We start from the raw sequence: 26,886 nt of genomic DNA, 5'->3' as shown, positions 1-26,886 counted from the left end.
GGATATGCATTGAAATTCATGCCATTGAAACTAATAGTACTTGGGAACTGACTGAATTACCTCCAAGAAAAGAATCAGTTGGAGTAAAGTGGGTGTACAAGACAAAGTATAAATCAAATGGTGAAATTGATCGTTTTAAAACGATGTTGGTTGCAAAATGTTATAAGCAAAGAGCAGGTATTGATTATTTTAAAGTTTTTGCTCTTGTAAGTAGGCTTGATACAGTGCGCATGCTTATTTCACTTACTGTTTATAATAATTGAAATTGTGTCAAATGGATGTGAAATCTGCTTTTCTGAATGACTTTTTGGAAGAAGAAATATATGTTGAACAACCTGCAGGATACGTGAAGAAAGGGGAAGAGAATAAGGTTTACAAGTTAAAGAAAGTATTATATGGTTTAAAGCAAGCTCCGAGAGCATGGTATAGTTGTATTGATTCTTACTTTATTGAAAATGGTTTTTTGAGGTGTCCTTATGAGCATGCTTTGTATGTTAAACATACTGAATCTGGTGATACACTCATAGTCTGCCTTTATGTTGATGATCTGATTTTCATCGGAAATAACTTAAAGTTAATCACAGAATTCAGAGAGGCTTTGATTAGTAAATTTGAAATGACAGATATGGGTCTAATGAGTTATTTCCTAGGGCTTGAAGTTATTCAGATGGATGATGGGATTTTTGTCTCACAAAAGAAATATGCTTCTGATATTTTAAAAAGGTTTGGAATGGAGTGCTCTAAACCAGTTCCTACTTCCGTGATTGAAAATATAAAGTTATCCAAAGATGAAACTGGTAAGAGTATGAATATTACAGCTTATAAAAGTTTGATTGGGAGTCTAAGATATTTAGTTGCTACAAGGCCAGATATTTCTTTTGGAGTTGGAGTACTTAGCAGGTTTATGGAGAAACCAAAGGAGTCACATTGGGCTACAGCAAAGCGAATTCTCAGATATGTCAAAGGTACAATTAATGATGGAATTTTATATTTGTCTAACAAAACTGTGGAACTTGTTAGATATACATATAGTGATTGGGCTGGAGATGTTGAGACTAGAAAGAGTACATCAGGATATGCTTTTCATCTTGGTTCAGTTATATTTTCTTAGTCTTCTAAAAAACAGCAAGTGGTAGCACTTTCAACAACAGAAGCAAAATATATAGCGGTAACAAATTGTGCTACACAAGTAATTTGGCTAAGAAAAATTTTAGATTTTCTACAACACAAGCAAGATGGCCCTACGATAATTTTCTGTGATAACAAGTCAACAATTGCATTATCTAAGAATCTAGTCTTTCATGGTCGCAGCAAGTATATTGATATCAAATATCATAAAATCAGAGACTAGGTTGCAGAAAAACAAATCAACATCGAGTATTGCCCTAGTGAATTTCAAGTTGCAGATATCTTTACAAAATCAATAAAACAGAGAATTTTCTTAAGTTGAAGAAGGTGATTGGGATGACTAATACTTGTGACTTGGTTTAAGGAGGCTATGTTGTATTATTTAAATAAAATCATAAATGTTAAGATAAAAGTATCCGTAGTCAAGGGATATGCGTTGACTGTAACTTTTACCTTGAAGAAAGGACTCCTTCCTTGTCAACTTCTTTTCATTCTAGTTCTCAAGAGTAATCGGTTAATGTTTTGTGAGTTGCAAATGCCTATCCTCTTAATCTTTACTCATGAAAAGTCATAACAAATATATTAGATTTTATTCTTATTTTTACTTGTCTCTGGAAATACTTTTATTGGTTGTTTTTCTTTTCTTTCAATCGCTCTTTAATTAAAATGTTTCTTTCTCCTTTGCTTGTTATTTTTTTTGTCGAACTACATTCCAATACTGGAAGAAATTCATATGTATTTATCTTGCAACTTCTGGTTATCGAAGCACAATGATTTAACATGACAGCCTTATTGGAAGTTTAAAAAAAAAGGTTTTTTCTGTTTTAAGTTTCTCTTTGATTACTTTGTGCCTACTTGTTGATGACATAAAACTTAACATGCAGAATACCTTCCTCAAGTTATAGTCTATATATCTGCAGTCAAGCTTATTTTATACGTATAGGCATAACAGCGGTATCTAAGGTAAAAATGCTGTAGAAGAGGCATCATCTGGTAGTAATTATCTGACCAATTCATATATTTGCCTTGTTATTAAGGTCAGCAATAATCATCTGTGAACTTTCCCTAGATTTAGGCATTGCCAGCAGATAAAGAAACCATGCATATTAACTTTTTGAACAAACATCTTGATATTGTAGTATCAGTATTCTCTTATAGTCTACTAATCTGTTTCAATTCTGATTCTTGCTGTTTGTGGATTTTCATGTGCAGAAGAATCACGGTGTCTGAATTCAGAGTTATGGCATGCATGTGCTGGACCTCTAGTGTCATTACCAGCTGTAGGAAGTCGGGTGGTATACTTCCCACAAGGTCACAGTGAACAGGTTGGTTGGTTGAGTCAGATTTATATCAAAATTCTTCAACAATTTTTTTGAAACATGTCATATTCTTTCAGGCGTGTTGTTTAATCATTTCAGCTTTGTCCGCAGGTAGCGGCATCAACCAACAAGGAAATTGATTCTCAGATTCCCAACTACCCCAACTTACCTCCTCAGTTGATCTGTCAGCTGCATAATGTTACTATGCATGTAGGTTTTGTAGTATTCTGAAAATTTACATACTTAGGATCTATCGGGGATGTAACTATAAAAGATGTGCATTCTCATTTCTATAGGCAGATGTGGAGACTGATGAAGTTTATGCACAGATGACACTACAACCATTGAGCTCGGTAATGAACTTGATGATCATGCGTGCTCCTTTCAATTGTATGAGCATTGCAGTTTTAATTTGTATGCTCCTCTTTTGTTCTAATATACAGCAAGAGCAAAAAGATCCATATCTCCCTACAGAATTGGGTGCCCCTAGCAAACAACCAACCAATTATTTCTGTAAGGCATTAACTGCTAGTGACACCAGTACACATGGTGGATTTTCTGTTCCTCGTCGAGCAGCAGAAAAAGTATTTCCTCCGCTGGTAAGTATTTGATGAACCATGCTGATAAGCTGCCAGTTTTCTGAATTCCTATTCTGACAATATCTGCCTATTTGCCAATGAATTTTACAGGATTATTCACAGCAACCTCCTGCTCAAGAATTGGTTGCTAGGGATCTTCATGGAAATGAATGGAAATTCCGTCACATTTTCCGCGGTGAGTTTGTGTTCAATCAACTTACAATCTTTGTGAATGTATTATGTCATGTTCTTCTTGACATATAAGATTAGGCATGTGGAGATTGCTGATAGTATCCAACAATTGTTATACATTCTGATTTTCTCGCCTCAGACATGTGTCAATACCTGCAAATTTTATTTTAGTTAGCTTTCATATTGTGTTACTTTTGTGGCTCTGTTTGGCTTGATACTTATGCTCAAAGGTTCTTCCTATCAGTTACTAGGTTTTGTGATGTCACATACAGATTTATCAATATTCATATGCAGGTCAGCCAAAGAGGCATCTTCTTACCACAGGATGGAGTGTATTTGTGAGTGCAAAAAGACTTGTTGCAGGAGATTCTGTTCTTTTTATCTGGTATGACCATACTTTCTCTAGTTAAAAGTTTTGAGCATATCTATCACCTGCTCAAATTAATGAGTTTATTCTGATTTAGGAATGACAACAATCAGTTGCTTTGGGTATTCGGCATGCTAATCGACCTCAAACAGTTATGCCCTCATCTGTACTGTCTAGCGATAGCATGCACATTGGTCTTCTTGCTGCTGCTGCTCATGCTGCTGCTACAAATAGCCGATTCACCATCTTCTATAACCCAAGGTAAATGGAGTTCATTCTGAAAATTTATGTTTTTATTTTTATTTTTATATAAAATAGAAATAATGTGTTCTCAGGGCAAGTCCTTCAGAATTTGTTATTCCATTAGCTAAGTATGTTAAAGCAGTCTTTCACACCCGTGTTTCTATGGGTATGCGTTTCCGGATGCTGTTTGAAACTGAGGAGTCTAGTGTTCGAAGGTGAATTCCTCTTTGTTCCTCGATACATCTGTCTTGCCTGCTTATTAGTATATTTTTTCGTTGTCAGTTTCTTTTAATTTTATGTAACCCTTCTTGCATAGTAGATAACTTTGAACTGCCTCTTTTGGCTTTGCATATGATTCATGAAATGATTTGGTGTGGGTCTTCAGATACATGGGCACAATTACAGGAATCAATGATCTTGACCCTGTCCGGTGGCCAAACTCACATTGGCGATCTGTCAAGGTGAGTATCTGCAAATATCTTGCTTTGGCTTTGTGGTTTGAGAGTGTGCAATTATCTTGCAGAAGTGTAGTGGCAATAAAAAACATTGCAAATGGTTATACTTTTTTTTTTAAGTTTGTTATTTTCTGGTGTAGGTTGGTTGGGATGAATCAACAGCTGGAGAAAAGCAGCCTAGAGTTTCTCTTTGGGAGATTGAACCCCTAACAACCTTTCCTATGTACCCATCTTCCTTTCCGCTTCGGTTTAAGCGCCCGTGGCCCACTGGACTTCCCTTCTTCCCTGGTATTCTTTAATGATGCTACTTGGGATGCTAAAAATCTCATCACCAAGATCACTAATTTGCTAGACCATAATCTTCAAGTATTTAGAATACACCACTAGTCATATTCCTACTAATTCTTTTGTACATAACCATATGTATAGGTGGAAGAGATGATGATGTGGGTATAAATTCGCCTCTGATGTGGCTTAGAGGAGATGTTGGAAATCCCACATTTCAGTCACTGAATTTCCAGGGTGTTGGTGTTTCACCTTGGGTTCAACCCAGGTTTGATACTTCATTGGTTGGTCTACAACCTGAGATCTACCAGGCAATGGCTGCAGGAGCCCTTCAAGAAATGCCGACCGCAAATCATACCAAGCACGTCTCTCCAGCCATGATTCAGTTCCAGCAACCTCAGAACAGAACTAGCAGACCCAATCCCCTATTACCACTAACTCAGGTCCTACATCTGCAACCTCAAACTCAGCAATCATATCTTCAAACCATCCAAGGAAGTGAACTGCAAACTCAGACTCAGTCTCAACTTCTTCAGCATTCTTTGCAACAAAGAAATTCATTTGCTGAGCAACAAGAGCAGCAACAAGTTCCACAGCATCAGCAGAATCAGAATCTGCAATTGCAGACACCACAGAATCAACAAATTCAGCAACAGAAGGTTATGCCTGGTTATCAGAACCTTTCTAATTTATCAGCAAATCATCCTGAGCATTGCTCTAGTTCTCAATCACCATCAACCACACCGTCCATGGTTCCCCCATCTTCCAAGCTGAAAGATTTCCCTGATTCTAATTGTAATTCTGTTTCTGTATCTGCTGCTTCTCCGTTACATAATATTCTGCATCAGTTTACAAGAGAAGAAACACCACAGCTTAGTTTGCCAAGGTATGCTCAAGTAGTTAATTCCAGTCCATGGCCATCAAAGAGAATTGCAGTTGAATCTTTACTCCCTTTAGGAGCTCAAAGTGTGCTTTCACAGACAGAACAGCTAGGTGCAGCACAACCTACTGCATCTTTACAATGTGTTACATTACCATCATTTCCTGGAAGGCAATGCTCAATGAATGATGCTGGTAAAATGGACCACCAAATGCAGCATTTGTTCAGTGTTGGTGTCAACTCATCCCTCTTGGAACCAAATGGCATTTCGAGCCTCAACAATGGTGAGAATGAGACTGATTCAATGAGCATGTCTTACTCCGCATGCAATTTATTGAGTTCCTCTGGAAATGATTTTTCTTTCAATCAACCTATGGGCACTTCAAATGTTTTAGATGAATCTGGATTTTTGAGGACCTCTGAGAATATGGATCAAACAAATACACAGAGTGGAACTTTTGTTAAGGTGGATCTATCTTCTGTATTTTGAATTTATCTTTTATTTCTCTTATATGGAATTTATTTTAGTGCATGAAAAATTGGAACTACAAAGCACAGCTTTTTGCATGTGTGTTGCTTGGTTTTAGCATGTTTTCACTATAATGTGAATGATCACAGGTTTCAAAATCAGGGTCATTTGGGAGATCATTGGACATTACCAGATTTAACAGCTACCATGAATTGCGAAGTGAGCTTGGGCATCTGTTTGGCCTAGCAGGCCAATTGGAAGACCCTTCGAGATCAGGCTGGCAGCTTGTATTTGTTGACAAGGAGAATGATTTTCTTCTTGTCGGCGATGATCCTTGGCAGTAAGTTCTTTTAGCTAACATTGTAATAGGATAATTCTCTTTCAAGCATTCTTTAACATACTGTACATGGCTCCTTAGTTTTCCTTGCACAATGCACTGGCATTTAATTTTCTTTGCCATTGAACATTTACTGCCACTTTTAGTGATTTCTCTTAATTGTTATCTTCTACAATGTTTTTATATTTTCTTAAGAATTTGAGATAGTCCTAAGCAATTTTAGATTCTTGTTTACTTGGTAAATTCATATTCTTTTGATATGTGTTTGTTCCAGGGAGTTTGTAAACAATGTCTCGTGCATAAAGATCCTTTCACCTGAAGAAGTGCAACAGATGAGCAAACAAGGTGTAGATCTGGTGAATTCAGCTCCCATGACTAAGCTTCAAAGTAACAACTGTGATGACTATGTCAGTCGGCAGGACGCAAGAAACATTGGCGCCAGGATCACATCAGTGGGGACCTTCAAATACTGAAGACACTATCCTCTATTCCCATTATCTAGATACCTCTCTGGCCAATATTTTTTGTTGCATTTAGGAGATGTGACTGAGTGTTGTCTACTTGATTTGTGTATCTTTAATGATTGTAACCTAAATGATACGTGCTCAGAACCTTGATACACATGCCAAAACTCTACTTTCTTAAGACTCATTAAGCTAATGCAGGCTATGCCATTATTTTGTTTTGTCATACATGATTCCTACTGACTTGTTGGTCAATGCATGCTGTCTCAAAATTTTACTTACTGCTCATTGATATATTTACCAATCCTTTAACTAAGAAGTCAAGTTAATGTAGGTTATCATGTTATTCTGTACCTGGTGTCAAAAGTATGGCACACACTAGTACTTCATATTCCATTTCTCAGGTAACTACTACACCTGCATCTGTATTTTGTTTTTGCCTACTGTAGAATTGTCTGAACTTTTCCCTTCTCAGACTTGGAAGTTACACTCATTCATGGAACAAGTCTTTGGAGCAGAGACATGGTGTCAGCTTCTGCCACAGCTGGAGTCTGTCACATTCCAGTGTGGAGGACCACAGCCAGAAAAGTCAGAGACCCACCCCATGTAAGTTGGTCCCTCTCCAAGCTTGAATTGCACTCATGGCCTAGTGGGAAAGAGACTCTTCCTTTTTTCAGGTCAGAAACTAGCCTTTCGCTTACACCAACCCATGTATGATTTATCCTCCCCACCATTATTTTTTCTCACACATCCCTCTCACTGTCCTTTTCATGGAGATAATACATTTCTTTAATTTCAGTATTGCTGCCTTGCTGAAGGACTGATCAGTGTTTGGTTGGTTGAGGTTGAGTTGAGATGACACAATGCCACTGGGACTTAAAAGTGGGAGCATGTGGCCTCCATTAACTCCCACTTACTAAAGGTATGGACATCTTCCTCCTTGGCATCTTCTTTCTTCCATCGCTATTATGGTCATTCTCCCATCCCTTTCAGATCTACATTGGCCCCAGCGGCCTCATGACTGGGCATGTGCCCTTTGACTACTTTGTTGGAAAAGTATCTTCTAGCTTCATCTGAGGTGACAGTTACAATCACTCGTTAGAATGGTTTATTATCCAGCGTTTGCAAGCAGCAACAGTGTTACTGGATGATTGATTTCTGTAGCCATACATGGTTTAATCTGGTAAAAATTCTACCTGCACATGTCTGGCGCCTCCATTTCTCCCAACTCATACAATACTTTTGCCATCTCTTTCTGACATTTTTTTTTTTTGCATGGAAGAAACATCATCTTAACTTCATGTGTGCATGGCACAAGCAATTAATTGTAGCATCACATCTATATTTTGTTTGCCGAATCAACCAAAATTTGAAGCATTGAACAGATTAAACACATCCAGGTATGAACTTTCAGGACATTGAAACAAGTCCTGTAAATTGTCTGTAGATAAAACATTATCAATGTTTTATATTGCATTGAAGAGTACCCTAGTTTTTGAGGCATTAGGACCACTTACCTAGATGATCTCTTGTGATCCCTCCAATCATTTGAAATCATAGCACTTCAAACTCTACTGCCATGCTCTATTATCATTTAATAGGGCTAATGGCACGTTAATTTAATCAGTTGTGGCATTGTGCATAACTTTGTGAGAAAATTTGAAGGCACTTAAAAAAAGTATTGAAGATTTGGAGAGATGTGTGAGGGTAAAGGTAACAAAAGAAGATTATCACATGGTGGAAGAACATTGTGGTAGTTCTAATTGCAACGAAAGATCTTTGACTTGCCCACTACAGAAGAAGTCCAAAGCTACCAACATTTGGGATAAATACTTTTTTTTTCACTCTCAATTTCCTTGACGACAGTGAAATCTGATTTGTAACTAGTCTATCGCAGACCAATCTATCTTGCCATCTACTTCGCATGGAGATCGATGTTCTTGGCGATGTTTGTGAAGAGATCTTGTTAGAATTAGAAAAGAAACTAATCTCTTTGATTTCTTCAGCCATCAACTCATCATCTACTGCATCCACTTTGCTCAAACAAAGTCTTAAATATGATAACTTACCTCAGTTTTTATGGTTTTAACGCCTGAACTTGAATCGGTTTTGTTATCTGTTGCAGATTGCTGATTTGTGTTATTTGAATATTTTTGTCTATGCCACGATCTTCTTTGTAAGCATGCATGTTCCATGTGGATATTTAAACGTACCATCCACTAGGAAAAAATTTGATATTTATTGTTGACTCGGTGTCAAAAAGTAAAAGAGAGAGAGAGAGAGAGAGATTTAAAACATACTTTGGAAAGAAATTCAGCACGAGGATTAGTTTCTGCACATAAACATGATTACAGCTTTTATATACCATTACACATGATATTAGCATCACTTTATTTTTTTATTATTATTGTTTTTTCATCTCCTCTCCAATCAAATATGCTAGATCACAAGTCCGATTGAAAAAGGATGAGAGTTATGCGTTAGATTGTTAGTCAGCGAAAACTTTCAAATAATATTTAATGAATAAATTCATCAAATTGTTATGTTAATACTAAAATGTTTTTCGTAAGGAATGCGTTGTAATGCCCGATTATAACGTCTTGGTAAGGATTGCTATATATCCATGAAAATTCGAATATAGTAATAAATATGCAAGAGCTCTTAAATTGGATAAGAATAAATATTATAGAAAATTTAATTATTTAAAATTTAAAACATGAAATCTAAAAACATTAAATGTAGTAGATACAATAATTACAAAAAAAAAAATAATATTTTATATGAAAAAAAGATAAAATTGGTAAGAGAGAAGATAATGATGAAAGAGAATTCAAATTTTAAATTATAGTATATAAAAATTAGTAAAATAATAATGGATAGATATTGTTATCCATAGTTTTTTAAGGAAGGAAGTAGTAAAAGTAATTAAAAACAGAATAAGATTATAACTCTCAAGATAGTGATGACGAAAGAAATTATTAATATAATTAGCATACATGCACCTCAAATAAAATTAGATGAACACAATAAATTTAAATTTTAAGATAGACCTAAATGAAGTATTATAAATATATCGTCAATCAAAATAATTTTAATAGGAAGAAATTTAAATGAATATATGAGTGAAAATTAAGAAATATGATATAGTGAGTTTGAAACAAGAAATGAATGTTGTATCTCCTCTCCAACCTTTTCAAAGGCAGATTCAACATGAGGATCAAATGTTACACACGATTTCAGCATCAGTTGTTTGCTCTAACTATTAACTTTGAAAGAACATTCACATGTGGATCAGATGTTACCCAAGGCCTCAGCAACACTTCGCTAGATCTGTTCAAGCAATCTGACTTAATATGGGAAGATATGTGTATTAGTTCTGTAATGCTGTGTCGGCATTTAATGTTTACAACATTATCTGGACACTAGGAAGTTGAGGTTTGCTCCAAGTGCACTCTACAAATTACTTTATAAAAGCTGTAATGAATCTATCCAGAATAATCTCATGAAGGCTTGCATTTCTTCTTACAGTAATGATTTTTTGCAATATGTTCATTAGTGTACTGGTGAAGAACTTTGAGGGAAACTAGCTACGACTCCCATTGGACTGGTAATATCATTTAAAGCTTGCACGCATGTGCTCGAAAACCCCATCAGAGTGTGGAATACATTCGGGAGGCTTGTCTGCAGATTGTTCAGCATCATGGCTCTGCTTTTACGAACGGAATGTAGATACTTGACCTTTTCTTCCTCTGCTTTCCTCTTTAGAGCTTCTAGTTTTGCATGCTGATTATCCTTCTCCAACGTCTGAAAGGAGAGCCTCTCTTTCTCCAACCTGCATTGGAGTCGGTCACATCTCTTCTGCAGGCTATGCTCTTCTGTATGTTGTCGAATTATAGACCGGAGGACCAGTAAAAATTTGTTAATTGCCTCAGCTGCTACCTGTCAAGATAGAGAATGAAAATGATGACCAAAATATGCTAGTTGGCAGACCTATTTCTTTCAGCTGCTCGACGCACAGATCACAGTGCAGCATTCACTTGCACTTTTTCTTTCCACTAGGATTAAGTTTATTTACATTACAAATAAGAAGCTAATCCCTAGCCAAGTTTATTTAAGGTGTCACTAATCTTCAATAGAATTTTATAAGCTGCATCTGCTTAGCTATTAGCTTTAAATGCAGTAAGAAATCAAACTAAAGGGAAAAAAAAAAGAACACTTGTTTGTTCTCAGCAATCAGCTATACGTTGATAGCAAGTGAATTTCAAAAATGAATCGCATGCTGAGAAAGGATGCCCACAAAACTTATTAAGAAGGTTCTTGCATCTATAAGAGGAAGGTTAAAGAACAAAATTAACTATATTTCAGATAGTTGATTAAAGTGCAATCAATAACTCGCCTAAGAATTATTTTTGTAAAGCAGCAACTAGTCATGACCTCCAGTTGAATGATTAAATTCAAATGAGACACTGCTAGCAATTGATCTTCTTAGTCTTGAGTGGAATGGTATACCAATGACTCTAATTTTATCAATCACGTTTTTTTTTAAAGAAACCGAGCTCATGAAGTAGAAAAGCTTACTGAGACATAGCTTGCTCCATCTCAATTTGATAAGGAACGGAAAATGTCATAGTTTAGATGGAGAAGAGCAGGACAAAATACCTTGTCTGGTAGCCTATCAAGAACTCCCTGCACCACATCACAAAAATCATGGATACTTGAGGTTGAACCCATCAAGTTATTGGTTTCTGGAAGGCAGTCAGTCATTTTAACCCACTGGTTCAGGACGCGCATATATTCACGCTGACAGCGGAATAGGTTGGAGAATGTAGTATACCAGGAAGTCACCTCTACTTCAAGCTGAGAGATAGCATGACGATGAGAATCAGTTGTGGGATCGTTTCCCAGACTATTGTCGAGATGATTCGCTTCCTGAGAAACATGGTCTTGCTCTTGGTGGCATTCGCACATTGTGCTCCACATCTTTACAAGCCTTTCAAAAAGAAGCAATTAACCCACAAACATAACCAAAATTAAGAACCTGCGAGCTAATTTCAAAAAAACTAAACACGAGCAAGAGGATCAGTATTTTCTGTTTCTATATTGAGCCAAACAATGCAAGGGTGCGATTGTTAGATATTTGATTATAAAATGGAATTTTGATTTTGCCTTTTTTACTAGTTTTTTAATCATGCAATAAATTCAAATCTATAGGGTTCATTTTAGGAGTAGAAAGAAAGATGCTGAACTTACCCACCACAGAATCCAACCAATTGAGGAAATAATTCTTCATCCCTGAGTTTTGATATGGACAAACAGGTTTCATTTATTGATTCCTTTAAAGAAATTATTCGACACTGTAGTTCCTCAACATCAGATAAAGTTCTCTCAGTTTTTGACCAGTCATGATCTCCACGTTGCAACTTATCCAAAAACAGGAGTATCTTCTTGTGCTTAGATTTAATATTTTCCTCCTCCTGAAAACAGAGAATGCATTTGATTACAACATAGGAACACTGGGCAATGACTGGAAGGAGAAAATATACCACTGACGAAGATCTAAGATTGTTTTTTGCTTTTCCTGGTTTAAACCTGTCTAGGCTCAGACTGGTGTATAAATATAAAAAGACATGAGTTCCAACTATTTGGGGTTAGCTAGATGAACCTTATCCACCATCGAACTCTACGAACTCTATAATGTTAATCAAATCATATTACTTCTAGATATGTTTTTCTTTGGTGTTTATTAATCTCGTATATTCAACTCTAATTGATTCAAATTAACTATCCAATCTAATGATCATCTTTGACTTTGAGTATCTCTGGACACCATCTTTACCCTATAGATCAGCATCAAACTTAAATATATCTAATTTACCTCAAAGATAGCTTATTCATCTCAATTGTTTAATGACCAACCATTGAGTTGAAGGAATTGAACTGGATATGTGAACACACACACACACACACACACACGTTGCTGATCTGGAAGTTTTGGCCTGAAGCTTCAGATCAAATTTGAAGTTAGTGACTGAAAGTACAACATCCATTTGCTGGCTGAAAGTTGCATCTGTCTACTTATGATAGACATAAAGCATGTATGACAGCCACCATTATGGCAGACCATGAGAAAATATATCACTGAGCAGCAAAGAAGTCTTAGATTAAGGCAATATGCATGGACCTTGTAAAGATTTAACATATTACTACTGAACTCATGATATACTTAATCTGGAATTTTTATGAAGAAATATGTTGTAAAATGGAATACAACAACAACAACCAATCTTTATGCCACTAGATAAGGTCGATTATATGGATCCTTCTACACCATTATGTTCTATCCTCTATTATATCATCATTTATACTTAAATAAATTTTATCTTATTTAATCAATATGCACAGACCTTGTAAAGATTTAACATATTGCTACTGAACTCATGATATACTTAATCTGGAATTTTTATGAAGAAATATGTTGTAAAATAGAATACAACAACAACAACCAAGTCTTATCCCACTAGGTAGGGTCGGTTATATGGATACTTTTACGTCATTACGCTCTATTCCCTACTATATCATTATCTATACTTAAATAAATTTTATCTTGTTTTATTATTACTAACTAAGTATTTTTTGGGCTTCCTCTTTCTCGTTTGATGTGCGTATTTATCATAGTTTTACATCACTTAAGTGGAGCATTTATTGATCGTCTAAGTACATGTCTGTACCATCTTAAATGTGTCTCTCAGAGTTTTCTCTCAATAGATGCAACTCCGACTTTCTCTCTAATGCTCTCATTTTTTAACATCCTCATCTCTGTAACTTTCGTCTTTTGCTTATGTGCTTAAGTCATAACTCAACATTCAACGCTATATAACATAGCAGGTGTAATCGATATTTTGTAGAACTTTCTTTAAAGTTTTAGAGATACTTTATGATCATATAAAATACTCGACACTCTCTTTTATTTCAACTATCCTGTTTATATTTTCTGTAAGACATCTCTCAATCCCTCCATCATTTGCAAAAATGATCCTAAATACTTAAAGTTCTCAATCCAGACAACTCGTCATTTCCTATCTTAATAATTATCTCATTACGTCTAATATTGCTAAACTTAAATTTTATATATTCCGTCTTTACCCTACTAAACCTAAAACTTTTCACTTCTAGTGTTTCCTGTTAAAATTCTAGCTTAGTATTTACTCCTTCACATGTCTCATCTATCTAAAAGAATATCATCTGCAAACAACATGCATTACGGTACTGTGTTTTGAATATTGTCCAATGAATTCGTCCATGATTAATATAAAAAGATAAGAAGTTAGAACTAATCCTTGATGTAACCCTATCTTTATTGAAAATGCTTCAGTTAATTCACTTGATGTCTTCACTCTGGTCGTTACATCCTCATACATATCCTTAATTAGTTCAATATATACTACAATAATAGCTTTCTTTTTTAGAATTCTCCATATAATTTCTCTTGATATTCTATCATAAATTTTTTCTAAGTCAATGAATACCATATGTAAATTTTGCTTTTGCTCTCGATATTTTCAATTAGTTGTTTGAGAAGATGTATAGCTTTTATTATTGACCTTCCAAGCATGAACTTAAATTGATTTTTGATTATCATGATCTTCTTCCTTAATCTTTTTTCTATTACTCTTTCCTCAAGTTTCATGTAACTTATTAATTTAATATCCCTATAGTTTACACAATTGTGTATGTCTCCCTTATTTTTATATAAGAGTACTAGAATACTTACTCTCCATTGATCAAATATTTTTTTCATTTTTAATATCATGTTAAATAATTTTTTAAGTCATTCAAAATCTTATTTCCCTATCACTTCCATATCTCTATCGGAATATCATTTGGCCCAACGACTTTTCCATTTTGCATCACATTTAAAATTTGTTTTACTTCTAAAGTTTGAATTCTACAATAAAAATATAAATTTCTATACTTATTTGACCTACTTAAATTACCTAAGTTAAGTTTATCACCTAAACTTTCATTAAAAAATTAATGAAAATACCTCTTCCACTACTCTTTTATTTCTATATCATTTACCAGTACTATATCACTTTCATTTTTAATACATCTTATTTGGATAACATCTTTTATTTTCCTTTTTCTCACTTTAGCTATGTTATAAATATCTCCTTCTCTTCTTTTGTATTTGATTTTCGATATAACTATTCAAAAATTTCATTCTTAGCTTCATTCACTGTTTTCGTAGTCTCTTTCTTGGTTCTTGTATATATTTTTTAAGTTTTCCTTGTTCTTACAAATATATAATTCTTTATAGGTTGTTCATTTTTTCTTTATTTTCTCTTATCTTTCTCAGATTCCATATTTAGTTGTGCATCCCCCTTTAACTCATCGAGTACACTTTTGACTATTATTTTCAACTTTGATACCATTTTATCCCATGTCGTATTAGAGTCACTATATATTTTACCTACTACTTGTACTTCTATTTTCTCCTTAAATATATTTTGTTTTCCATCCTTTAACTTTCATCACTTAATTATAGGAGTTGTGTATAATTTTCTTCTATTGATACTATGCTTGAGGCGTATATCCAACAATACTAACCTATGTTGGATAGTTAAGCTTTCTCTAGAAATGACCTTGCAATCTTTACAAATTTTTCTATCTCTCTTCCTAATCATAAGAAAGTTAATTTGCGATTTATTATTCCCACTTTTGAATGTGACCAAATATTATTCTCTTTTCTTAAAAAAATATATTAGCTAGTATAATATCATATGCTATCATAAAATTTAATATAGTTTTCCCTTCTTCATTTCTTGTTCCAAACCCATAGCCCCCATGCACCCTCTCATATTCTTTATTTTTCACTCCGGTATGTTCATTTAGATTGTCTCCTATTAAAATTATTTCATTTGGCAGAATATTTTGTAATACTTTATCTAGGTCATCCTAAAACCTTGATTTGATATCTTCATCTAATCCTGTTTGAGATGCATATATGCTAATTGTGTTAATAGTTTCTTTCTCCACTACTATTTTGAAAGCTATAATTCTATTCCCCTTTCTAACTACTCATACAACTTCATCCTAACGAACTATCTACAATAATACTCACTTTATTTCTTGTTTTACTGTTTCCTATGTACCATAACTTAAAACCCGAATTTTCTATCATCTTTGCCTTCTCGCCTATCTATTTTGTCTCTTGTACACATAAAATACTAATTCTTCTCTTAATCATCAAATCTACTACCTCCATTGCTTTACCAGTGAGGATTCTTATGTTCCATGTTCCAAATCTTAGACTATTAGTTTTACTATAATATTTATTTTTATCCAACTTATGATGAGAGAACTTTTTTCTATTTAACAATACACCCAACCCAAGTTCTCATAGAGATGTAGCGGTCGCGAACTCTTGCATATTTATCACTACACTCGAGTTCTGGAGATGTAGCGGTCTTTGCCGATACGTTACAATCAAACTCTACAACACGAATTCTTGCATATTTATCACTACACCCGACTTCTGGAAATGTAGCGATCCTTGCCGAGATATTACAATCGGATCTTGCAACGCATTCTTTTAGGGAAATAACCTAGCATTAGCACAATAATTTAATGGATCCATTTATTGAACATTTGTCTTAATTTGACGTTGGCTAGCAACCTAACGTAACTCTCCTCCTTTATCTGGCTTGGGACCGGCCATGACAGGTTGCTAATACCCCATAGGCTAAGGAGCAAAAGGAGGAATCCGCCTGAGGAGCGGCTCGTGTTTGATTAGCTAGTTGGTGAGGCAATAGCTTACCAAGGCGATGATCAGTAGTTAGTCCGAGAGGATGATCAGTCACACTGGAGTTGAGACATGACCCAAACTCCTACGAGAGGCAGTAGTGGAAAATTTTCCGCAATGGGCGAAAGCCTGACGGAGCAATGTCGCGTGGAGGTAGAAGGCTCACAGGTCGTGAACTTCTTTTCTTGGAGAAGAAACAATGATGGTTTCTAGCCCAAAGATCTTATCATTTATGAAGGAACTGGAGCTACATTCCTTTTCAATTTCAATTCAAGAGTTCTATGTATTTCCACACTCTTTTTTGAGACCTTGAAAAAGAAAATGGACAAATTCCTTTTCTTAAGAATACATACAAGAAAAAGGATAAAAGTAACCCCATCATTAACTATTTCATTTTCATTTATTAATTTCAGGATACCAGGGAAAAAAAACAGGAATAGGAGGAATATACAACTAAGATGGTTAAATGACTCAGCTAAGGTTTTGTAGAATAGGGGCAATGGAATTGGAATTAGTTCATTTCTTGTATTATTCTATTCCAATATTTAGATGGATAATTTAAGGAGGAATGATCATTCCAAGGAGTGAGTCATTTCTAATCAATCCATTTCATAGCTTAATTGTTGGAATGCTTAATTCTACTTATACTAAATATTTTGCATGACATTTTTGAATCTAAGTTTGATAAAAATAAGCTCAGCCCAGATACACCAAGTGGACTATCTTGGATGGATTGGACAAGCATAATGGGTTGGAAGATTCGGGTAGATCAGTCACACAGGATAGACTAAACAGAGTAAGCATGTCAAATTGGCTAGAAAAATTAAATGGAATGTACCATACAAATCAAACATAGTAAGACTTATTCCACTTGTTAGCCATTCCATTAATGCAACTGAACAACGAAATAGAATGTATCATCCTTTTTGTTATTTTCATTCATTACCATTCTGATTTAGATTCTGTACAATCCTACCAAATATAAACTGAGTTTTGACTTTGATTAAGCCATCAAATAAAAAATTGTGGAGTATTTGTGAAAATCAAACTAGGAGTGATTGCTGGTTGCATTAGTTCATAGGCATAGATTCATCTACTACTGTGAACATTTTTGACACCTGCTCTCCTGTCAAATATTTCCCTATGCATGAGACAAGGGTTGTAAAAATTTTGTGATTGGCTTGATAAGAGCTTGTTTTAGCCGAACCCACCTACTAGCGGGACAAGACTTGGTTGTTATTGTTGTTGTTGCTTGATAAGAGCTTGCTTATCTTAATTCAATATGCACAAGGTCAATTAAATAAATAAGATCGAACAACCTATTAAACAATGTGAACAACTTGAACACGTGTTCAAATTGCTAGTATTCATAACATAGACATGAAAAATGTTCATAAACAATGTCCACAACCATGTTCATCAACAAATCTCTTATCAAACTGTAAAAACATCAACCAATCAAACAAGCTCGAATTAATAACTCAATAACATTGAAACAAACTAAACTTGAATAAAATTCAAACCAAGCTTCAAGCTCACAAAAAAAAAAAAAAGCAAAACAAAGCTTGAATAATTATTTCGGCAGCTTGGTTAATTTTAGATTAGACTTGACTCAACTCAATTACCTTACTAAACAATCTCGTTATACTTGAATAACACAAAGTTTGATTCAATTTGGCTTGTTTACAACCCTAGATGAGAGAGCCAAAATTAAATAGAAATCAGCAATCCTACTAGTTAAATGACCTAAATAAGTATACTATTATCATTTGGTTTAAAATATCGACACTACAAAGTAAGTTCCAAGGCCATCATAAATAACAAAATTTTAGAATCTAATAACTATTTTTAAAAAATCTCAGAAAAAAATCCAAAATCGCAATCGCGCGCGGCTCGGGTGCGGCGAGCAGTGCCGCAAGAAATGAAAGGATAAATTTTAATCTAAGGCTGCATCATCATAAATAACAAAATTTTAGAAAACAAAGCAGTGCCACAAGAAATTGAAACTAAGGCTGCATGGAAGCTTTAAGAGCTGATTTGAGATATTAAGGATGAACGAAAATTTTCTTAGACAAAATTTAGCTGCAGACCTGCTCTGACAGAGATGAGAGTTTTCCACTATTGACAAACATTTATTTTGTCACTGACCTAAGACCAGATACAGTAGGGTTCTGATACCTAGGTTAAGTCAAACATGGTATTCTATGGGGGAAGATTGTTATGAGTGGCATGGGAACAAACAATAATGTTTTTTTGTAGGCAAGGACTCTGCAATGTTATCTGCTAAACAGATTTTATTGATACCTACGCACCTAATAAATAGGATGTATGGTTAGTAAAAGAGATGGTATATAATTGATATTCAAACTGTATGGATAACACACATTGGTATTTTCCCAAGAGTTGAGCTTTTAGCAAAATGTTTAAAATTGCAGCATCCATGGTCTGTGTTTGAATCCTAGCTTATTTATCTATTCTTCTGTTAGTCTTGTGTTCACTTATACTAGGCCCATTAAGGTACTCTTTCTTGTACCTCAATCCGCAATCTAATACTATTAAGTTGTTATGCTAAGCTGTCTGGCTTGAACATGAAGGAGAGTGTAAAACCACATCAATAAATTGGGTGATTTCCTAACAGCTTGGGATTTTGAATTAATTACCCAGAAAATCGAACCTTTAACCAGTGGAAGTTATAAGATTTTATGTATTTACCTACAAAAAGTGTTGACATCTTCAAGGAACACTTACCTTCACTTGATTGTAGAGCTTCTGCTCCTCAGAAAGAATTTTTTCCAGCGTTGTGCAATGGGTGGCAGACATAGAAGAATTATTTACATCTTGCGTATCTCTGTTAGAATGTGAAGATCTAAAAGACCAGCTCCAAGACAGCACATGTACAACTTTGGCAGAATTGAAACTCTTCCCTGAAATTAGAGTATAAGTGGCATCCAACAAATTGAACTGACAGAAAAACTCAAATATGCATATAGAAATCAACTACTAATTCCAAAAACTTTTCATGATAATTATGCCAATGAAAGCTGGCTACGTCACTGATGGATATTGGAATGCCTTCAAAAGAATTCTTAATTGTCAAGTCATGGGGATTTACTAAAGCTTGCACACATTTTTTTTCAGTGTCAATATAACATGCATAACAAATGGGATCCACATAAGCAATAGCTACATTTGATACTACACTTATGGATCCTTTTGTAGCAGTTTGGAGGGAGGATCCTTAGAGAGTTTCTTTCTGTGTATGCAAGTTTTACATCGTTTGACCAAGAGAATGGGATGACAAGAAATAAGAACAGGAAACGATAGTAGAATCTCTCACATAGCAACTCCATATAAGTATGAAACAGAATCTTATAACTTAGCAGGAATAAAAGAACTCACACTGATATATGCTTAGTATTACATTTTTTTGAAACCAAAGACTCGTTGGAGTCAAATCGTAGTTCATTTTCTCAATGACCAGAACTTTGGTTAATGGCGAAGATAAATGTTTTCTACATCAAAGCGTCAACATATGTAGATGCAGATCAACTATCAGGCAGTAGTGAAAAGGTCAATTATGCAAATATATATTGACCAAGCATTGATCAAAGAGGATTGATTACTTATCCTTGAATGTCTCTTCCAAATCTGATTAACCTTTCAATCTCTATTACTCAAATATTTCAACTCCCTGTTTTTATTTCCTAATGGACCAATGAGATGAGATAGAAAAGCCAGAACATGATTCCTCAATCCTGAATTTCACATCATCTGTAAGAACAAATGAGATATCAGTGTACCATAAGTTACCTTTCTTTGCTTCAGGGTCCCCAGGTTGAAGGTAGCTCCAATTGGGCTCGAGAAGGACTGTGAGCATCCTTCCCACCAGCAGCAGCTTTCAGGAAATACTCATCAAGCTCTTTAGCAATTCCTGCCCATGTTTTCTTGCTGCTTGACGCCGTTGCTGTTGGGTCTGTGTCCTTGGTAAATTTGCTCACTGTGGACAAGTTGTCGTCGGCCAATTCCTTAGATGGGTATGTCTCCCTTGCCCTATTCATTGCCACAGTCAAAGCCTCCTTTCTTTGGATCAAGTCATCCTCTTCGTCTTCCTCAACGACCTCCTCCTCACCCCCAAACTCCGACTTGGGTTCCGTCCAATCGTCTTCTGGGGCAGGCGCACCAGCTCCTCCACTCCGCATTGGAGATGACGAATCCGAGGAAGGTGTAGAACCCATGTGTTCACCGAAGTTCCAGCCCCGAATAGGAAAAGGAGGCGGAGGCGGCGGCAGAAGCTCGTCATAATCGTCGTCCATATCGCTCGGATCCTCGACATAGAACTTCGTCTTCGTGGATTCCTTCGTGGCAACACGTAAAAAAGGCGGCGGCGGCGGCGAAGGCGGCAGTGACGCCGGCGGTGGCGGGGAGGGCTGCAAGGTAGGGCCACCAGGAGGAGCGACGCCGGAGATCATCGACCCCACTTCGGTAAGCTGCCGAAGTGTGGCGCCAGTGTTCCTCAAGGATTGCAGGTACGCGATGAGAGCAGCCGCGAGATCGGCCCGGCATTTCATCAGCTGCTTCATCAACCTCCGCCGCTCCTTGCACCGCCACAGCACCTCGTCCACCTCCACTGTAGAATAGGTGCACCCCATCCGCCACCGAGAAGGGATCAAAAAAATCCGATCTTGATCCCCAATTCTCGATCTAAATCATCGCAAAACAACTGCAAATTGCACGAAAATCGAAGGTTCACAACTAAACCATGGGGAAAAAAAACAAAAAGAAAAAGCAATCAATCCCATTTACAGGATAAACCCTCAAATAATCTACTAGTCATCCGAGAGGAAAAAAACAACCTTTCTGCCATAGACGGAGGCCTCAGCTTAAAAGCTAAGCGGAGCTGGGAAAAACGACAGAGAGAAGACCAGAAAAGTAGGTCTTTTATCAATTCCAAGGAGGAATCTTTCTTATATAAGACGAACAAGAAAGGAAGAGACAAGTAGAGAAGCTTCGGCAAGATGGATTTTTTTATCAGATGAAAAAAATTAGCCAACTCCTCAATAAAATAGATGGAGTCGGAGAGATCAATTAGAGGAAGGAATGGGAAGTAGATCAGCTTGTGAAGGACGACAGATGCCGCCTCTTCCTCTCCTCCTCTTCTCTTCTCTTCTCTTCTCTTCTCTTTAACAAGCGTGACAGGTAAAGAAGCTCATGATCCTCTCTTCCTTTCTTTTGTTATCCACAAAAGCAGAGAAGCAGGCCGACAAATATTTTATCAGAGAAATTAGTGGGGATAATAATAATAATAATAATAATAATAATAATAATAATAATAATAATAATAATAATAATAATATGGTGGCTTGAAACATCAATCGGCTTCACAACTGTTTGATTCATCTTATTGTCTTCTATCAATGTCAAGGAAGGAAGAGATCTCATGGAGCTTGATTGATGCATTAACGCTCGAATCTCGATTACGATGTATTATACTATATTTTATTATAGTAGAATTACGATACATTACAAGATAAATGAAAATTTTAGATGAATTTTTTTTTATAGAATTAGATCATCTTTAAAATTAACCATATCGTAATTATTGAATATCTAAATTATAAAACAAAAATAAAAGGAGAGTGATTGATAATTAATAATGTTGACAAGCACAGAGTGACAAATTTCTCTGGAGGCGAGGCCTACTTGGTTGTGACTTTTGTCGGGTTCTTCGTTTGGACCAATGGGAGGGAGCTACATGCCAAACACTAACAGCTACAAATACTACAGTGGTTTGAATATAATTAATTGATAAGGAATCAAAGACTGGTAATTCCCAACCAGTCCACCGGCAAGTTGGTTAGACTTGAGACTACGAGGAGGGATTGTTGCGTTAGTCACGATGTTTGCTTGTCAGTTCGGCTCGGCAGTCCTCACTGCCCTTCAGTTCGGCTCGGCAGTCCTCACTGCCATTCGGCTCGGCAGTCCTCACTGCCCTTCAGTTCGGCTCGGCAGTCCTCACCGCCCTTCAGTTCGGCTCGGCAGTCCTCACTGCCCTTCAGTTCGGCTCGGCAGTCCTCACTGCCATTCGGCTCGGCAGTCCTCACTGCCCTTCAGTTCGGCTCGGCAATCCTCACTGCCATTCGGCTCGGCAGTCCTCACTGCCCTTCAGCTCGGCAGTCCTCACTGCCCTTCAGTTCGGCTCGACAGTGAGGACTGCCGAGCCGAACTGAAGGGCAGTGAGGACTGCCGAGCCGAATGGCAGTGAGGACTGCCGAGCCGAACTGAAGGGCAGTGAGGACTGCCGAGCCGAATGACAGTGAGGACTGCCGAGCCGACTGAAGGGCAGTGAGGACTGCCGGAGCACTGCCGAGCCGAACTGAAGGGCAGTCGGCAGTCCTCACTGCCCTTCATTCGGCTCGGCAGTCCTCACTGCCCTTCAGTTCGGCTCGGCAGTCCTCACTGCCATTCGGCTCGGCAGTCCTCACTGCCCTTCAGTTCGGCAGCTCGGCTCTGCTAGTTTCAGTAAGCCCACTCGGCACTCAGGCTAGCTCCCACTCAGCCTACTCAGCCCATGTGACATCAGAAATGGTCTTCCCAAGACCATGTCTTATCATAAAAGCTCTCATGACAACTTGGATTTGACCCGTCATAATTGCTCTCTTTCTCTCTAATAGCCAACTTTGGCAAGCATTAATGGTGGATATGACTTGTCAACAAAGGTCTCCTCAAGGACCATGCCTTGTCAGCAAATGTCTTATCAAGGTCAATATCTTTTTAAGGACCATGCTTTGTCAGCAAACGTCCTATCAAGAGGAGAACTCTTCTCCGATCATGAAAAAGAGAAGCTCCTGAGGTATAAAAAGGGAGGAAGGAGGTAAACTAGAGGAGGGGGGTTCCGGGCTCTGGTCTCTCTTGCTCTCTCTCACTCTTTTTATCTTTTTTGGGCTGAGCATTTTACTACAGTATTTCTATTTTACTGTACTTCTTCTTCCTCCTGACTGGGCTGACTTGAGCGTCGGAGTGGCCGTCCGGGGACTCCCCGGCGCCAGGATGACCTCTTTCTCCGGTGATGTTTCAGGGCCTCCAAGTGGCTGATCTTCTCTTCCTCGGTGTGGAGGCCCTCTCCGGCGGATGCAACCCCCTCTCCTACCCCTCCATGCTGACTGGTCTGGCGACGCGTCTGGAAGCCGATCTCAACAGGAACATATTTTGGCGCCGTCTGTGGGAACACAAACTGCCCTGCCTTGAGACGTGCTGGGAGACAACCTCGTCGGACTTGCTCATACATCACTTTAACCCAAGAGGGATATCATCGCCTCATGGCTGCCGCTGTCGCAGCCTCGCAAAACCAGCCCTTCGCTCCAGCCTGGCCCTTCACAAAATCCGCCCCGTCTGAGCTCCTCAGCATTTCGACAGCCCTCCTTACTATGTCGCTGTGCTCCTCAGCCTCTCAATTAACCTCTCAGCGGCTCGACCTACAGCTTGCCGGTCTCCTCAGCTCGGCGGCTTCGTCGATGTCGAAGGGAGTGATCCTGCCGGGGTCGAGCTAAACTCTGGTGATCTCGGATCACTAGCTCCATCGGCAATACTCCCTTCGGCTTGGACATAGCCAAGGTCGAGCTAAACTCTGGTGATCTCGGATCACTAGCTCCATCGGCAATACTCCCTTCGGCTTGGACATAGCCAAGGTCGAGCTAAATTCTGGTGGTCTCATACCACTAGCTCCATCAGCAAATGTCCTTTTCAGGGCTCAACCTCCCCTCATAGCCAGGGTCGAACTTACTCCCGGTGGTCACGGACCACTAGCGTCCGCCACCACAAAAGTCTGGTAAATCTCGGAACACTCGCTATCTTTCCATGCTTAACTCCCCCGCGCTTCGCACAGCCGAGGCCGAGCCGAATCGCGAAGTCGGACCCGCTACCGCGTCCGTCACCGCCATCTCCTACTCTCAATCTCAAACTCCCCTGCGCTCCTGCAGCCGGGGTCGAGCTCGCCTCGGCAACCAAGCCTTACTACAGGTATGGAGTCAACTCCCTTCTCTAGCTATTGCCCTTTACAAGGTTCAACCTCCCCCGCGCCCCCCCAGTCGGGGTTGAGCTCCCTTCCGCGACTTCGCCCTACGACAGGCCAGGAGCACCGAGCCCTAAGCTCGAAATTTCGCCTTACGACAAGCCAACAACACCCTCACTGACTCCCTCTGCTCAGTCAGCCTTCTCACTAACTCACTCTACTCAGTCAGCTCAGACGGAACTCTCACTGGCTCTATCTGACTCGTTCAGCGCAGCCAACAACACCCTCGCTGACTCCCTCTGCTCAGTCAGCCTTCTCACTGACTCCCTCTACTCAGTCAGCTCAGACGGAACTCTCACTGGCTCTATCTGACTCGTTCAGCGCAGCCAACAACACCCTCGCTGACTCCCTCTGCTCAGTCAGCCTTCTCACTGACTCCCTCTACTCAGTCAGCTCAGACGGAACTCTCACTGGCTCTATCTGACTCGTTCAGCACAGCCAACAACACCCTCGCTGACTCCCTCTGCTCAGTCAGCCTTCTCACTGACTCCCTCTACTCAGTCAGCTCAGACGGAACTCTCACTGGCTCTATCTGACTCGTTCAGCGCAGCCAACAACACCCTCACTGACTCCCTCTGATCAGTCAACTCAGTCAGAACTCTCTGTGGCCCTCTCGGCCTCATTCATTCATCGGCTCGGCTCAACCTTCTGAGCACTCAGCCTCTCTACAACTCTTGGCCTCATAGGCCTAGTCTCGTTCTGAAGACCATCTTTGGTGTGTATCGACTTCTTCAATAAGGATTCCTAACTGGCAGCCAAGGTCGGTCACGAGTTTGGCAAAGACATTTACATGTCCTTTAGCCGCGTCCTCATTGTCCGTCCGATAGGCCAAAAGCCTTCATGGTACATCGCCTTCCTGATCGATATACGATACACACGCCCGACTCTACGTTGAGTTATCGACCTTGCGCACGCCCTTGCCGAGTCCGTGTATCCGCAGCCAAGGAAGCCAAGCTTCGATGAGCAGCTTGTGGTAAGCCAAGCTTCGGTGAGCAACTTGTGGTAGTCCATTACTACCTTGGATCACAAGCAATCCCTCTTCAGATTTGCCATGTCATATCCTATTGGCATGAATTGATTTGACCCTTAAAGCAAGTCAATTATTCCACTCTTCAAATCACCAATTAAAATGGGAAGAGTCCCATTTTGCGTTGGCATCAACTGCATCCCCTCCGTGGGCCCCTCACCATCAATGTCCCTTTACACGCCACCATGTGCCGTATCCTATTTGATTTTAGTTGATTTGACCCTTTTTTAATTTGGCACCTTGCGCCTCAGCGTCAGTCGGGTAACTCCCGAGGGCGTGGAACGCACTGCTAGAGAGAATCCCTTGCACTCGTCTCGCGGCCGCACCATGTCCGTCAGCTGCGTCCCCGCTTCCGCCGCCACATCGTACACCAGAGCGGACCGCAACACATTCCTACTGTCGTCGCACCCGCCAGCCACAAATCCCATCCATCGCCCCTTCGCCTCGGCGGAGGCACAAGCGAAGGACCGCAGCTGGCCGGACATCCATGCCCCGCAGCGCCGGACGCCGGACACCACGCCGAACCGCGGCGGCCGAACAGCTCCCTTCTCCGCTGCCTGCGCGAACCGAATCGCGACAGCGAGCTCACCGCTGCCTCGCGACTCGAATCAAGAAGCGCAAGCCCTCCTTCCGTTGCTTACCCGGGCTGATCGCGCACGTCCGTCGCCGGCCAGCGCTCACATCTCCCAGTCGACCTTCGCCAGCCAGCGCAAACCTCGCCCGCAAGCCTCGCACAGAGCCGCGCAAACCGGTTCAGCAAAACGGTGCTGACCCTCCTCTCCGCCGTCTGTGCCGATTCAGCAAGCTGCGATGGCTACCGCGCCGAGACCTCGTATCGCCTCGACCACAGCCCTCGAGCGTCGTTTACCCGAACCGTCGTTCGCCGAGACGTTCGCCACGGTCCTGAAGCATGGCTCTTGCTCGAGCCATTGCTCGCAGTCATCACCGCCAACCTCGACTTCGCCTGATTCCTCGCGCATGAAACCCCGCACGAACTGCCACTTATCATCGCCGAGCCCTCGTCTCGGCTCATCTCCGAGCCCTCGCCCCGCCGCGGCCGTCAGGGAAGACCCTTCATTCCAGCACCCCTCACCGTAGGGAGTTCACAAACTCCTTCAGCACTCGAACTACGAGTCCGGCGACAAAGTCAGTGATGTGGTATATATGTCAGGGTCAATCCCACATGACAAGGAGGTCAATGGTTAATCCGACGTGCCCTGCTAAGGGTCCATGGCATTATCAGGAAAGCCCGTATCTAGTCAGTCCAGCCCT

General features: G+C 39.2%; 2 pseudogenes; one reads left to right on the top strand and one right to left on the bottom strand.

The window, feature by feature from the left end:
- The first annotated feature begins 2,323 nt into the window (after nucleotides 1-2,323).
- Nucleotides 2,324-6,945, top strand: LOC141812180 (auxin response factor 17-like; annotated as a pseudogene).
- Nucleotides 6,946-10,147: 3,202 nt separating this feature from the next.
- On the bottom strand, nucleotides 10,148-21,340 carry LOC141812181 (protein ALTERED PHOSPHATE STARVATION RESPONSE 1-like; annotated as a pseudogene).
- Nucleotides 21,341-26,886: the final 5,546 nt, after the last annotated feature.

This window comes from Curcuma longa, chromosome 18 (genome assembly GCF_044706935.1).
Source record: "Curcuma longa cultivar G26 ecotype Majalengka, Jawa Barat chromosome 18, ITB_CL_G26_1.1, whole genome shotgun sequence".
NCBI classification, from domain to species: domain Eukaryota; kingdom Viridiplantae; phylum Streptophyta; class Magnoliopsida; order Zingiberales; family Zingiberaceae; genus Curcuma; species Curcuma longa.
Note: the sequence above shows the minus strand (reverse complement) of the source record. Positions and strands in the feature narration are given on the sequence as shown.